Source organism: Megascapheus bottae, chromosome 1 (genome assembly GCF_031878675.1).
Source record: "Megascapheus bottae isolate mThoBot1 chromosome 1, mThoBot2.hap1, whole genome shotgun sequence".
Classification (NCBI taxonomy): Eukaryota; Metazoa; Chordata; class Mammalia; order Rodentia; family Geomyidae; genus Megascapheus; species Megascapheus bottae.
This window is the reverse complement of record NC_143509.1, coordinates 89,413,229-89,427,398: the sequence shown is the minus strand read 5'-3', so window position 1 is coordinate 89,427,398 and position 14,170 is coordinate 89,413,229. Positions and strand designations below refer to the sequence as shown.

General features: G+C 34.8%; 1 long non-coding RNA gene across 1 annotated transcript in view; it reads right to left on the bottom strand.

Moving 5' to 3' along the window:
• The window catches only part of LOC150069576 (uncharacterized), a 37,189-nt gene extending 30,273 nt beyond the window's left edge, over positions 1-6,916 (bottom strand). The window contains exons 1-3 of the long non-coding RNA XR_016535555.1: positions 6,678-6,916; positions 4,174-4,249; positions 2,146-2,219 (exon numbers count right to left, since the gene is read on the bottom strand). This is a non-coding gene — a long non-coding RNA (uncharacterized LOC150069576). The remainder of the gene's footprint in view (positions 1-2,145; positions 2,220-4,173; positions 4,250-6,677) is intronic.
• Positions 6,917-14,170: the final 7,254 nt, after the last annotated feature.

Sequence of the window (14,170 nt, the reverse complement as noted above, 5' to 3'; positions counted from 1 at the left end):
TTTAAAATTAGTCTGTAGTCATAGCTGTTGTTGTCCAGATTAGTTTTACTCACTGTTCAGTTTTAGAGATTATTTCTCTTAGGATGAATCATTTTAAAAGTTCAGCCTTTAAGTTATTAAATATATATATATAATTCAGAAATAGAAATCATGGAACATTTTAACCTACTGCTACTTTTAAAGCATGCAAGTACTATAAGGGTACAGATTTTTTTTAATATCTTACTTATTATGATTTTATTATTTATCATATCCCTTCCAATATTTTATTATTTCAATGTCTGAATAATAGAAAATAAGTATTTTGGTTGAAATATAGTTTTGCTGAGACTTTTTTCCTTTAGCCATTCATTAAGGAGTTTAAAAATTAGGAGGTAGAATCTGGAAAAGCATCAAAAAATGAATGAAACACAACCCAGCAGTAAAATCTCTAGAAATCAATTAAATGAGTACCAAAATATTGTAACTACTAACTTAAAGACAGAAGCAAGTTTAGAAACATAGCTTTTGCCGTTTCCTCACAGCATTATTTTAAATATACTACTCCATAACACATAAATTATACTGATAAACTAATAAAGGTCATGAATATCAAACTGACACCACCCTAATACAGTCAAATGTATGCCAAATTTGGGCTATTAAATATATATATATATATCTTATTTCTATAAGATATGGAAATGGAGATAGATAAATGAATTCATAGAATCAATAAAATGCTATAAATTCAGTAATCATTTGAGGTCAAACTGCATATTTGGCAGGCAATTTTACTAGGTCTATGAATCTACTGAGTTTTAAGCATAGTAAATACAAATGATGAGTTACTCTGTCACCATAAAAATTTCTTAAGTTGGAAATCCACTAGCACAACGATGTTCACTGCAGCACTATTTACCATAGCAAAGATATGGAACCAACCCAGATGCCCCTCAGTTGATGAGTGCATCAACAAGATGTGGTATTTATACACAATGGAATTCTATGCTGCTGGCAGAAAGAACGACATTGCCCCATTTGTGAGGCAATGGAAAGACTGAAAAAAAAATCATACTAAGTGAAGTAAGCCAGATTCAAAGGAACATAGGCTTAATGATTTCCCTCATTTGTTATAATCAGTAGAAACCTTGGGCTCTCCTAGCAGAGATTTACAATAGAGTAAAACCAAGATACATAGGCCATATAGTATGCTGCTAAATGAAAGGACCTCCAGGATATAGAAACTAAAACCATATAATGAGTGATTGATGTCCTTAATGTATTATGTTATCTCTCATCTCTTTCGCTGTCCCTTGGTTATCTCATATTGTTACAGTATTTCACTTGGTTATCTGATGTATTGTATATATGCGTATTTGGTTATTTGAAGATAGGGAAGGGAGGAAAACAAAATGAGAGGCGGGGGTGTGGGGAGGGAAATGGGAACCAAGACATGAGAAAGGGTATCAATGTTTGTGAAGTAATGCACCTTTTATGTGGTGAATATAATGTAACCCTTCTATTAATTACAATAAAAATATATGAAAAAATTTCTTAAGTTGGGAAATCTCCATGTACACACAAGTTCACTAACACTAGCAGCTAATAACTGGTGGTACTGGGGATTCTCTTTTAGGGTACTGAAGTTTCCAACTCTTTGTGTGTTTATTATTGATTGTACCCTAAATTTGAACTCAAGTGTTTCCTATCATAACATGGTTCAGTCTAGGTTTTAACTGGTTAATCAGAAATTAACATATAAGTAGCTAGGATTTTCATACATGAGCCAACCATACCTGGAAAGGAGTTACCCACTCTTAAAACAATCTGACCTGTTCTATTATTAAAAATATGGACTGGTGAACACTAAAAACAATAGTGTTAATGTAAATCTTTTTTAAAATTAATACCCAGTTGTATTTTTGAATTTGTTATTTTCAAAATTCAATCACCAATGTTGCACTAATAAATTAGCTGCACTGCACATGTAGTTTTGGTTTGTTTATATTTAGTTAATTAATAATACATTGAATAATACATTGTGTACTTCATTTTTTCCACTAAATATAGTGTGAAGAATATCTTTTTAGAAGAAATACTGAACACAGATTAATTAATCCCAACCCTTAATTCAGATCACATTCATAGTTGTCTGTGTCTTACCTTGGGTCAGGCTTTCTAAATATGGATCCTGAAACAAAAAGCTTGCATGGACATTTGACAAGTGACTCTAGGATCTATAAAGATAAAGAAGAGTAAGACAAAAATACAGAAAATAGGAAAACTCATCAATTATAGTTCTGGTTAACATTTTTGGCAACTGAAGTGTGTCCAGCTGGAGATATTCTTAGGACTGGTATATAATACAACTTCTAGCTGGCCATGCTATAAAAGCAACAGACCCAGTGCTCCCCATTGGATCAGGATTTTTTCCTACTAGTGTTAATTTTCTTCAATTCAGGAATTCCCTGTTTCTAGGTTAAGAAACACTCTGCAGCTTTCAAGAAGGTCCTGAGATACAGAAACAGAGATAAATTGAGCAATTTAGAATCAACATGCACAGCCTGTAGAACAACTGAAATCAGAATTAGGTCAATAGAAATCTAATATAGAGCAAGAAAGCCATCTGCTACAAATTTGCTTGATTTTCTTTTTGACTTATAATCATCCTTGCAATTCTATGTTCTTTCAAGGTGTAAAAGATATGTTTAAAAATAAATAATTAAAAAATTGTTTTCCATGGCTTACACAATTGTTCATATATAGACTAAAAATGCTAAATTAATGGAGGCCCAGAGTCTATAGAGATTTTACATGAGTTGTGTGAACCTATTCCGCCTCTCTCTCTCTCTCTCTCTCTCTCTCTCTCTCTCTCTCTCTCTCTCTCTCTCTCTCTCTCTCTCTCTCTCTCGGCACTAAAGTTGCATGAATTTTGGAGATTCAACTCTGAGGCTTGAATTCTTTGATGTGAGCATTTCTCAGCTTTCATGCTCAATTCTGGCACTCCACAAATTCTACTCCAGCATTTTCATATGTGATTGGAGATGGAGTTTTGTAGTCTTTGTTGTCAGAGATGACTTCAAATCTCATTCCTAAAGATCTCTGGGCCTCCTGAGTAACCAGGATTATAAATGTGAAACACCAAAGCATGAAAAGAATTTCAATCTTATACAAGTTTGTTCAGAAGAGTGAAACAGAGGAAATTTCCACAGCTCACTACAAAGCCTGATATAATGAAAACAGGACAGACATCCTAAGGAAAAAAAATAATATTCTGATTTCACTCAGGAATGTAAATTCAAATATCTTTACAAGATATTTGTGCCAAAGATATACTGTATTTTTATGACTAATGGTAAGGATAGGCCATAATGCATTAATTTTCTCACTCTATGTAAGAATGAATTGATTAGAAGCTGTACTACAAAAGTAGAGCTGCAAAGAAATCATCAAACTATCTATATCCTATACATAGAATCTATGTTTTTAGTTAAATTCAGAGAAATCAATCACCTATGTAAATTAGACTGTTTGATTCCTATAGCCCTTTCCCTTCCCCTCCCTTCCTTTGCTTTTCTTTGCCTTCCCTGATAAAAAGCATTGGTCACAGGAAATGCATAGTTAAATTATTCATCTATATATAAAGGGTGGATTAAAGGATATGTACTTACCCACTCGGCTTTGTCCACCAAATCTTTACCTGTCTCTATCTCTACCAAATCCCTGTATACCTTTGACTTTCTTAAACAAGCCTGGTGATAGTAGTCACCATATGTAGTTACAATATAAGAACACAACGCATGTGCCTTCTCATAACTTACCTTGCCTTTGCAGGATTTCCTAAAGGAATGTATGGTACATCCTTAAAACATATCTGCTTAATGAAATTGTTAATGATTAACAAATGTATAGAAACTTGTTTAATAATTGCTCACTTTAATGTAGATTTGAGTTTGGCTGCTTATCAGATTTGGTTCCTTGGAGTTTTCTTTATTTGACTTTGTCTGGAACTAATATTGGAAAAAGAATAATAAAGGCAGCCATTTTAGAAATTTTAGAAACTAAGTTATCCTTGATGTGGATTATATTTAGGATTAAAAATATTGTCAGCGTTGTTTTAACCATACATTTGATTTGGTTGCATACCTAACAACTTGCTATTTATCCATTAAATGCTACATGTTTACTCACCTTACAGATCCAACATATCAAATTACTTTTGAATCTGATGTTTAATCCAGAAGCTCGTTTAGTTGTCCATGACCTCCTAAAAAAAAACAAACAAAAAAACCCCTCTGCACTGAAGGAATTTTAGACTTTGCCTGTCAGTATGAATAAGAACGCTATACAAAATCATAAATTTTCCATATAACTTATTGAACTATTACATATATCCCTGTGGTATTTGTCAAGTTTAAACATGTGCAATACACACCCCAATTTCTCATCCTCTGAACTCCAGAGAGGAGATGTCTCCTATACACGCACACTTGCCAACATGTACAAGTGACTTAAAGCCGAGTTCTGTAGCCCACACCTGTAATCCTAGCAACTCAGGAAGCTGAGATCTGAGGATCACAGTTCAATACCATACTGGGCACTAAAGACCATGAGACCTTATCTCCAATTAACCACTAGAAAACAAAAGTGGAGCTGTGGCTCCAGGGGTAGGATGGTAGTCTTGAGCTGAAGAGCTCAGGTACAGTGCCCAGGCCCAGGGTTCAAGCCCCAAAACCGACAAAACGAAACAAAACAGAAGAGTGACTTAAACAATAATGGTCAAAAATTATGCTGATTTAGGGCCAGGAGTTTGGCTTAGTGGTAGAGTGTTTGCCTAGCATATATGAAGAACGGGGTTTGATTCGTTGGTACCACATACATAGAAAAAGCTAGAAGTGGTGCTGTGGTTCAAATGGTAGAGCTCTAGATGATTTAACCTCTTATAAAATGTATTTCTTGAACCTTACACAGGTTTGGCAACTGTGTTATGTATCCAACTTATAAGTGGGGAACACATGAAACTGGACTTGAGGCACTCAGAGGTCTGGTGAAGTCGTACGCACATTAGGAATGCTATGAGTATAATTGCAAAGAAAATGAGGCAAATGTTAAATTGAACTGAAATAATACCATCTGCCCACTTCCTCAATTACCGTTAACTCTAGATTCCCAGAATAGAAAATGATGATTGGAGGTACAGAGGCAATTTATCAATCTCTTTACTGACTTATACCAAGCTCCTCATAAATATCTCTTTGTCCAAGGAGAGATTCCAATGAATTACATTACATCATATCAATCATATGCTTTATGGTATTGTATATTATATTACTGTATAATATGTCATCATGGTGTACAGCATCATCATTTAGGGAGATAATGGAAATGCCATGTAGTTTTCTAGTGATCCTAGTGAATTTACAATGTTGGCTGTCTAGAATCTAGAAATGTTTAGAAATTCCCAAATGATCTATAATATTTTTTTTACTTTATCTGTACCACTTTTTTATATAAAATTTCCCTGAAATTTTATCACAAAATATAAAGTATTGGGAAGATCTATATGCAAAGACCTTTTTCACAGCAACCCTGAAAAATGAGAGATGAAAAACTCTTCTATTGATACTGTAGTCAAACAAGTGTTTATTCATTCCCTGCCATCTATTTGTTTCTCTGACAAACAGCATAAAAATAAAACCTTTCTTTGCCATAAAAATGAAATATATTTATTTAGTAGTATGTATTGAATGCATCCTCTACATTAAGTAAGCCTCAGGATGAATATCGTATGTTCTTTGCTCTCAAGAACCTTTGAATTTCATCGGAAAAGTGTTCCCAGAAGCGTGACTGAATGATTATAATGACAGATGTAGACAAGGTTGTACAGAACAGCCAAAGTACACAGACTGTCAGCATCTCATAATTAATATGGAGATAAGAATAATCAGAAAGTCAGTGAGGTGACCCTTTCCTAAATTGGGATTATTTTTTAAACGTAAACAGAGTAAGTTTATTTGCAATAGAAAAGAAAGCCAAGGAAGGAAGTAGTGAGACTCTCCATTCAGTGGGGGCCACAAATAGAAGTCATAAATTGAGATTTTTAATCTCAATAACTGGTCCTAAACAGAGACACCATGGAGAGAAACCACAACAGAAAATCAAGATGTCCACTTAAGAAGTTACAGCCAGAGTTTAGAATATGGTGTCTCATACCTGTACTTGCGAAGCTAAGACCGAGAGGATCATGGTTCAAGGCAAAAAAAAATATACCAGACCCATGTCAGCAAATAAAAGGCTGGTCATAGATCCTTCACCTGGCATCATAGCTATGAGGGAAGCACACGTAAAATTAGTCTGGATTGGAGGAGGGATCAAGACCCTAAAGAAAATAAAAGGGCTTGAAAGTGACTCAAGTGAGATAGGCCAGCTCAAACTGAACTTCAAGCCCCAATACAACCACAATCACAATGAATATATAAACCCACAAATAAATCAAGATAGGACAACGTTTGGGGAAACAGTGTTATCTGGACTAGAACAGGAAAACAAGGCATAATGAGGAGAAAGAGATCCAAAACTGTTTTCTGTGTTTTGATGAAGAACCTTCACAGATCAGGGCTCCACACATGTAGTGCCACCCTGAGATTTCAGCATGATTAGCAAGGCTGGGATAAATGACTTTCTCTGCAGCTCACCCCTGGTGTGGAGAATCCCCAGATACTTCTTCTAATGTGTGGTCTGTGTTTATTTCCTGAGTCCTGTGGCAGAGGAGTAGGCTGGGAAGAAATATTATGGAGAATTTGTCCAACAGCAAGAAAAACAATTATTAGCTCCAATCGAAGATGCCATGTCTCTTTCAACAAACAAATTTTTATGGTAGACGTTCCATTTACCAAGTCCATACTAGTAAAATACACATGAGTTTGAGGATCAATCACAGTTATGTCTACTGTGATTTTGTCCTTAGAATGTTCCATTATAGATGTCCACAGAGTACTGAATTCTAACATTCTATGATGATGATCTTGCAATAAATTTCTCATCAACCATATTTAATATAGTAGAACAAGTTTAAGTGACATAGTTCTCTCTGAATAGTAAAACAAAAGCTTATGTGTTTAAAATCTCTTAATGAATAAATTGAATACTATACACAGAGGAATAACCAAATTGTGTTCAATGTTTAGCTATGTGTTGGAAGATGGGCCAGTAAGATCCTTTCTCCTGCTCATGTTGTAGTTGTCTTCATTTGTAGAACGACACTGTATATGGACACAGAAATAACCTAATGACCTATCTCTTAGCACATCCTCATTAAATATGGCATTATACATCTATTATAAATAAAATCTCACATTGAAACATTAAACATTTTACTGTATCCTAAACTGTTAATATGATCTCTGAAAACCTTAAGTTGAAAATCTTAATATCCTCATTTACTGCTGCCTGCTAGGACTCATAGAAAAACTTTATTTTTCTGAAAGAAGTTGGTGAGTCTAGATTAGGACAAAAGGATTTGGAGAGGAAGATTGTTTACAGGAGTTCAGAAGGGTGTCTACACAGCCTTGATGGACGGAGGTCCATCAAGCTGAAGGAGACAATTTAGCACTTACAGTGAATAGTATTTCAGCAACAGCATTATTGGTATGAGAGATCAGAGCATACTAGTCAATCAGCTAGACAGACAGGAAGACTAAATGCAGAGAGGTAAGCAGTACCTGGAAAAGATGCTGGATGAGTAAAAGGGCAAGCATGTAGTCAGGAATCAGAAAAGAAAGAGCAGAACTAAGTCCTACACACATCTGACCTGGATCAGCACATGATGAGAAAATTTGACAAGCAGCAAATCTTACCAGCTCTTCTTCCCCTCACCACAATCAAGTACAAACTGGCTCCTCACTGCTGGCTTTCTTGGGAATGATTGCCTGTTGCAGTCTTTTAGGAAATATCCATTCAAAATGGAGAAAACCCTTGGGCTAAAATGGCAATAGAAGTAGTTTTAGCCTACTGGTAAACACACACAATGTTACTGTGGTTTTTTTTTTTCTCCTTTCATTATTTGATTTAAATATGGACATCTTGTGGTAAGCTATGACTTACATGTGATAGCTGGGATTCTGATTTCATATTAATATTAGGGGGAAAATTACTTTCTGTTTTCTATTTGCATCTGCTGTGAGTGTGTGCTTGTGTGTGTGTGTGTGTGTGTGTGTGTGTGTGTGCATTGTTATTCTTTCCAACACAAAGATGATTGGAGCTTTCTTGGTTTTCGTTGATTGACTTGTCTCAAAAATCACTTCAAGATGGATTTGAGATAGTGTGTAACATCACCATCTAAATCCATAGTGTGACATATCTCTTTGGACTTAGAAGAATGTGCATTCTCACAAGATTTTCAAAGTATTGCTTCTACTGAGTCCCTTCTCTATCTTTTCTGACACTCTGTCCTGTGTTCCTTGTATTTTGAATCTTTCATTTCTCTGCCTTCTCTTTTATTATTCTTTGGTCACTTGTAATTTCCATTTCTAAATACTGTAACATGATATTTAACCTGAGAAGTTAACTATTTGACCCAAATTTCTTATTTGATTTAATTTCATAGTCAATATTATCAAACAATTAATTTTGCCATCATCCATTCTGTCTCATTTCCATTTAAAGCCCATTTCATCTTACTTCAATCTTCGATATCATGAGCAAATGACACTTTCTGATAGAATTTATTCCTTTTTAATTTCCTCATTCTGTGATTATTTTTACCACTGTATCCTGACTTATTTTAATGTTTTATTCAGGCAATACCTAAGTCTTTGGCTCAAGTGATTGGCTTCATATTTTCTGTATATATGTATCTGTAAATATATATGTGATAATTATTTGGAATATCTCAATGGCAATTATTTTCACTCTAAAATAAGGATTACCTCACATTTTAGCCTTAATCTATTTTTTGCAGTTTTTTGTTTGCCTAGATAGAAATTTGTCTTTTTATGTTTTAATTAGCTGTCAGTTAAATTAATGTATTTATTATGTTTATTACTACTTATGTATTTATTATGTTAATATATTTATATATTATGTTTAATTTATTTATTATGTCACACTCCTTTCTTCAGCCTTGTTCTGTACCTCTCAGGAAAATCATATATTTAATTTAACTGAGGAAAATCATGTAATTTAATCATAAATTTAGATGCATATTAGGATTGCTGAAACTAAGCAGATTTTTCTGTGCCACTTCTCTATGACACAAAAATATTTTCTCCTTTTTGTTTTATGTCCTCTGGGATTAAATTCATTTGGTCATTTTTTAATCTTTCTATTCTGAAGTCTCCTCATCTAATTAATCAAAATCAACATTGTTTTGTTTTTCCAAATGACTTATGCAGTAGTCCCTTAGTTTGCTCATTCATCAGCCCTAACCTTGTTGCTGTTTTTGTTGTTGTATTTATGGTGCTGTGGTTTGAACTCAATGTCTCTTGCTTGTTTGACCAGCACTTTAATTGTGAGCCACATCTTGAGCTCACCCCTGTCCTAATTAAAGCTCTTGTCAGTTCAAGTTTGTGATATGAAACAGATTGTTCAGTTTCAGCTATTTGGAGTATAGTTTATATAATATACAATCTGACATCCTGAGTAAACTAAGAAGAGAACTCACCCAAATATAAAAAATGGGAACGTAACAACAGACACAAGCAAAATTCAGAAAATTTGCAAATCTTTATGATAACAAATGGAAAATCTGTGGGATATGACAGCATTTCTAGACAACGTTGATACATCAAAACTAAATTTAAAAAAGGTTTAAACCAACTAAGTAGACTCATGACAAGTAATGAAACTAAAACAGCAGTAAAAGACCTCCGATCCAAGAAAAGCCCAGGACCAGATGAATTCACAGCCCAGTTCTCTAAGGCTTTCAGAGGAGAACTAACTCCAATACTTTTCAAACTCTTCAATGAAATTGAAAGTGAAAGACCACTACCAAACTCATTCTTTGAAGCTAGTGTAACCCTCATCCCAAAACCACATCAGGTCTCTTAAAAGCAAAAGTACCATAGACCCACCTCTTGGGTGAACATCGATGCAAAACTTCTCAATAAAATTCTAGCTAACTGCTTTCCATAAATAATCAAAAAACAAAAAAACCACACACTAGTGATTAAAGAGAATTTAGTCCAGGAATACAAAGCTGGAATATAATAACACATCAACAAAAGGAAAGATCAGAACCACATGATCATCCAAAATCTATCTTTTCAAATTCTTCCAACTGTTCCTCTCTATCTTTTTAAAACTGCCAGATCAAGAGGATGAGTGGCACAGTATCTACTAGAATCATCCAGACCTTTGAGTCTCTTTGCATATGATATTTTCTCCACTAATCTGAATTTTATTATATTTCAAAACCAAGTTCAAGTAGAATTGTATAATACATGCTATTTTGGATATCATTTTATCTCCTTAACTCTATTTTGATTGTTTTACCTCTGAAAATATATGTTACATTTTGATATTAGTCATTTTTTTCCAGTCCTGGGGACCAAACTCAGGGCCTGAGCACTGTCCTTGGTCTTTCCTCAAGGCTAGATCCCTACCTTTGGAGCCACAGCACCACTTCTGACTTTTCTCTGTATGTGGTACCGAGGAATTCAACCTGAGTCCTTCCTGCTTGCTAGGAAAGCACTCTACCACTAGGCCAAACTCCCAGCCCCTCATTTGTATTTTCTTTTCTCTTTTCTTTGACATTTTTCTTATTACTTCTTTCCTCTTCTCTCTCTCTCCCTCTCTCTCTCTCCCTCTCTCTCTCTCTCTTTCTCTCTCTCTCTCTCTCTCTCTCTCTCTCTCTCTCTCTCTCTCTCTCTCTCTTTCTTTCTTTCTTTCTTTCTTCTTCATCTTCATCTTCTTTTTTGGTGCTAGTTTTAGGGCTTGAACTCAGGGCCTGGGCACTCTACCTCACTTTTTTTTTTTTGCTGAAAGCTAGTATTTTACCACTTGCACTGTTGCTGGGATTTTTTGTTCTATTTTTAAATTTTGTTGTTGTTTTTATGCTGCCAGTTCTGAGGCTTAAGCTTAGGACCTGGATCCTGTTCCTGACTTCTTTTACTCAACGATAGACCTCTACTACTTGAGTCACATCTTTATGTCTGGCTTTCTAATGGTTTATTAGAAATAAGAATTTCACAGACATTCCTATTCAGGCTGGCTTCAAACCATGATTCCCAGAATACAGACTCCTGAGTTCCTAGAAATTCAAGCATGAACAACCAGCACCCAACTGTGTTTTAAGTTGCCTGTACATGAAGATAATAATAAAAGTAATAATAATAATAATAAAGCAGTATGCATAATTCTTTTCTGCTCAAAACCTATGGATGTTCTTTTGTGTATGTATGATGGAATATTTAATCATGAATATTTCCTTGTACTAATTTTACAACAAAACTAATCACTCACTTTTGTTCTCACGTTTTTCACATACACACATGTAAATTTCTACCCTAACTCCTTTGTTATTTAGAAAAGTGATGTTATTCTGCACCTCATTTTCTGCCAGGCAAAAGTCTCTTGTCACTGTGCATATGAAGCACGAAGGAACATTGTGTTGTGAATATTAACTGCCTGTGAAATATACCACAGAACCTTAAGGAGCTCTAGGCTGGGTATCTATGTTACTAATACCACTATTATTTGACATTATGATAAGTAGAAACATTTACAGTGAATATATCTGAGGGTTTATCTACAAAAAGTTACTGTGGCATGCCAATAAAGTCTTTTCCTTTATATGTACTTTTTCCCAAATGTGTATCTCAAAAACTAGGAAAATTACTTTGATGGAAATGCCAAGTTAAGTGCTCAGAGTTTTTAAGCCATGCAATAAATTATATTAAATTAAATAATTTTATTTTTCCTCTTTTAGAGCATTTCATATCACAATCTAAATTTCCACTTTGAGACCACTTTAAATCTTCAGTATTTGTTATGACTCCAAGCGAGGTTTGATAAAGAGCAGCACTGCCCTCTAGTGGCTACTTTCTTATGGAGACTTTCATACTTTTCCTTAGAGTTCAAGGACTCTTGATTCTTTTAAATGCTTCCTTGCTTCCTTGCTTTCCCTCCATCCCTCCCTCCCTCCCTCCTTTCCTCCCTCTCTCCCTCCTTTCCTTCCTCCCTTCCTTCCTTCCTTCCTTCCTTCGTTCCTTTCTTCCTTCCTTCCTTTCTTCCTTCTTCCATCTTTCTCTCTCTCTCTCTCTCTCTCTCTCTCTCTCTCTCTCTCTCTCTCTCTCTCTCTCTCTCTCTCTCTCTCTGTCTCTCTCTCTCTCTCTCTCTCTGTCTCTCTCTCTCTCTCTCTGTCTCTCTCTCTCTCTCTCTCTCTCTCTCTCTCTCTCTCTCTCTCTCTCTCTCTCTCTCTCTCTCTCTCTCTCTCTCTCTCTCTCTCTCTCTCTCTCTGTTTTTCTGTTTTCCTTTCTTCCTTGCTATAGCTTGGAGTTTTGCTTGATACATGGAGAAGGAAGAATTCACTAAAAGGCAGAGTGGCAAGCAAGGGAGCAAACGTTTATTCCTTTTCCAAGAGAAGAAAGCAGATGCCATAAGCAGTGTGAAGTTTTGAAGAAGGAATTTTCTGCTAACATTTTGTTTGTTGTTCAGCTAGTTGGTTCGAATAGTTTCTGGAGTGGTCAATTTTTCAGGGTTGTTCTGCCTAGGTGATTCACTGTCAGCTTGTAGAATCCTTTCCAGCAATATGTCGTTAAAACAGTATGCACATAGGTTTCTGCTTGAATTCAGAAGAACAGTTCCTACAGAACAAGATAAGACAGCCTTCCTACTAGACAAAGTGAAATCCTTCAAAAATATAGTGAGCTATTTTTAGTGGATGGAATTGTAGCAGAATTTTCCACAAATGATAATTGTATACAGTTTCCACATAATCTGTTCCTGGAAAATAAATCAAAATATATCAGTTTATTTTTCAGGAATTCTACCAAGAGATAGAAAGTTTTTGATGTGAATCTCTTGGATATATCTGTCAACTGTCTATCAAAATGCCAAACATTATTTGAAATTCAATGTACATATTAATATGAGATAGTTTGTAAAAAGAATCCTTTCAGTTATTTAATCGATGAATATATTGATATTAAGTGTCCAAGGAGTTCATATGGTAAAAAAGCAGGATAGTGATAAACCCAAATATCCACCTTCTGTTACATAGATGCCTAAAATACATACAGATATTCAAATAAACATCTTCTAGTACATTCTTTATATACCTGGAAAAAATGAGCTCTTGTCTATTTGCAGTCTAATTCAGCTAAGTAAATATTTGCCAAATATCATTTAGTGCTTGGAAATGAAGATACATTAATATGCTACACTTACCAAAAAATCCTTTCTAGGAATTGTTTAAAAATAATGTCCTATAATTTAATTCAATTTTTGAACATTAATAATCTTTCTACTTTACAAATAAGACAGAGAATATTTGAAATGCATTTATGTGCATTTTAAGTATCAAAACACCACAGAGCATTCAATGCTTACATCTTAAAGTACTTATCTATTTGTGGGATGTTTCAAACCATAGACTCTCTTTTTTGACTTGAGCATACACATTTTAATTGGAAATGAGGAAAATACTTGATAAATGATGTATTTGTTTTCAGTCCCAAAGCCTGTCTTAATTTGGAGAATATATGAGAACATGATTTTTGATTATAATACAAGTTAAATATTTTCCTTCTAGGCTGAGATGGCTAAAGCAATCAAGCTGAAGAACTGGCTGCAAATGGCCTGAGTGCGATTAGTTTTAGTGTGGCTATATGTATTCCAGTTATCCTCTATAACCCCTGTCTATCCCTTCCATCCTGGCTCTGTGCTTTGAAAAAAAAATATGTGTATACAGAACCTGTGTCTTTGCTCTCCTATTATTCCCCAAGATGAAGGAAAGTAGGGAAGAATTCATTCGTCAGCCTCCTTTCCTCCAGTGCTTTCTAATATCACTCCACCATAGATGACAATTCCTCTTCAAAAAATTAGTACCCATAAGTAGTCAAACAAGGAAGGTGCCATTTCACAAAGGACTTTATCAGTGCAGTACATCTTGATCAATATTACCCCCTTCCATATTCTCGCCCATTTTCAATCCACCCCTTCCTCATTCTTCTTAATTTTGTGGTACATA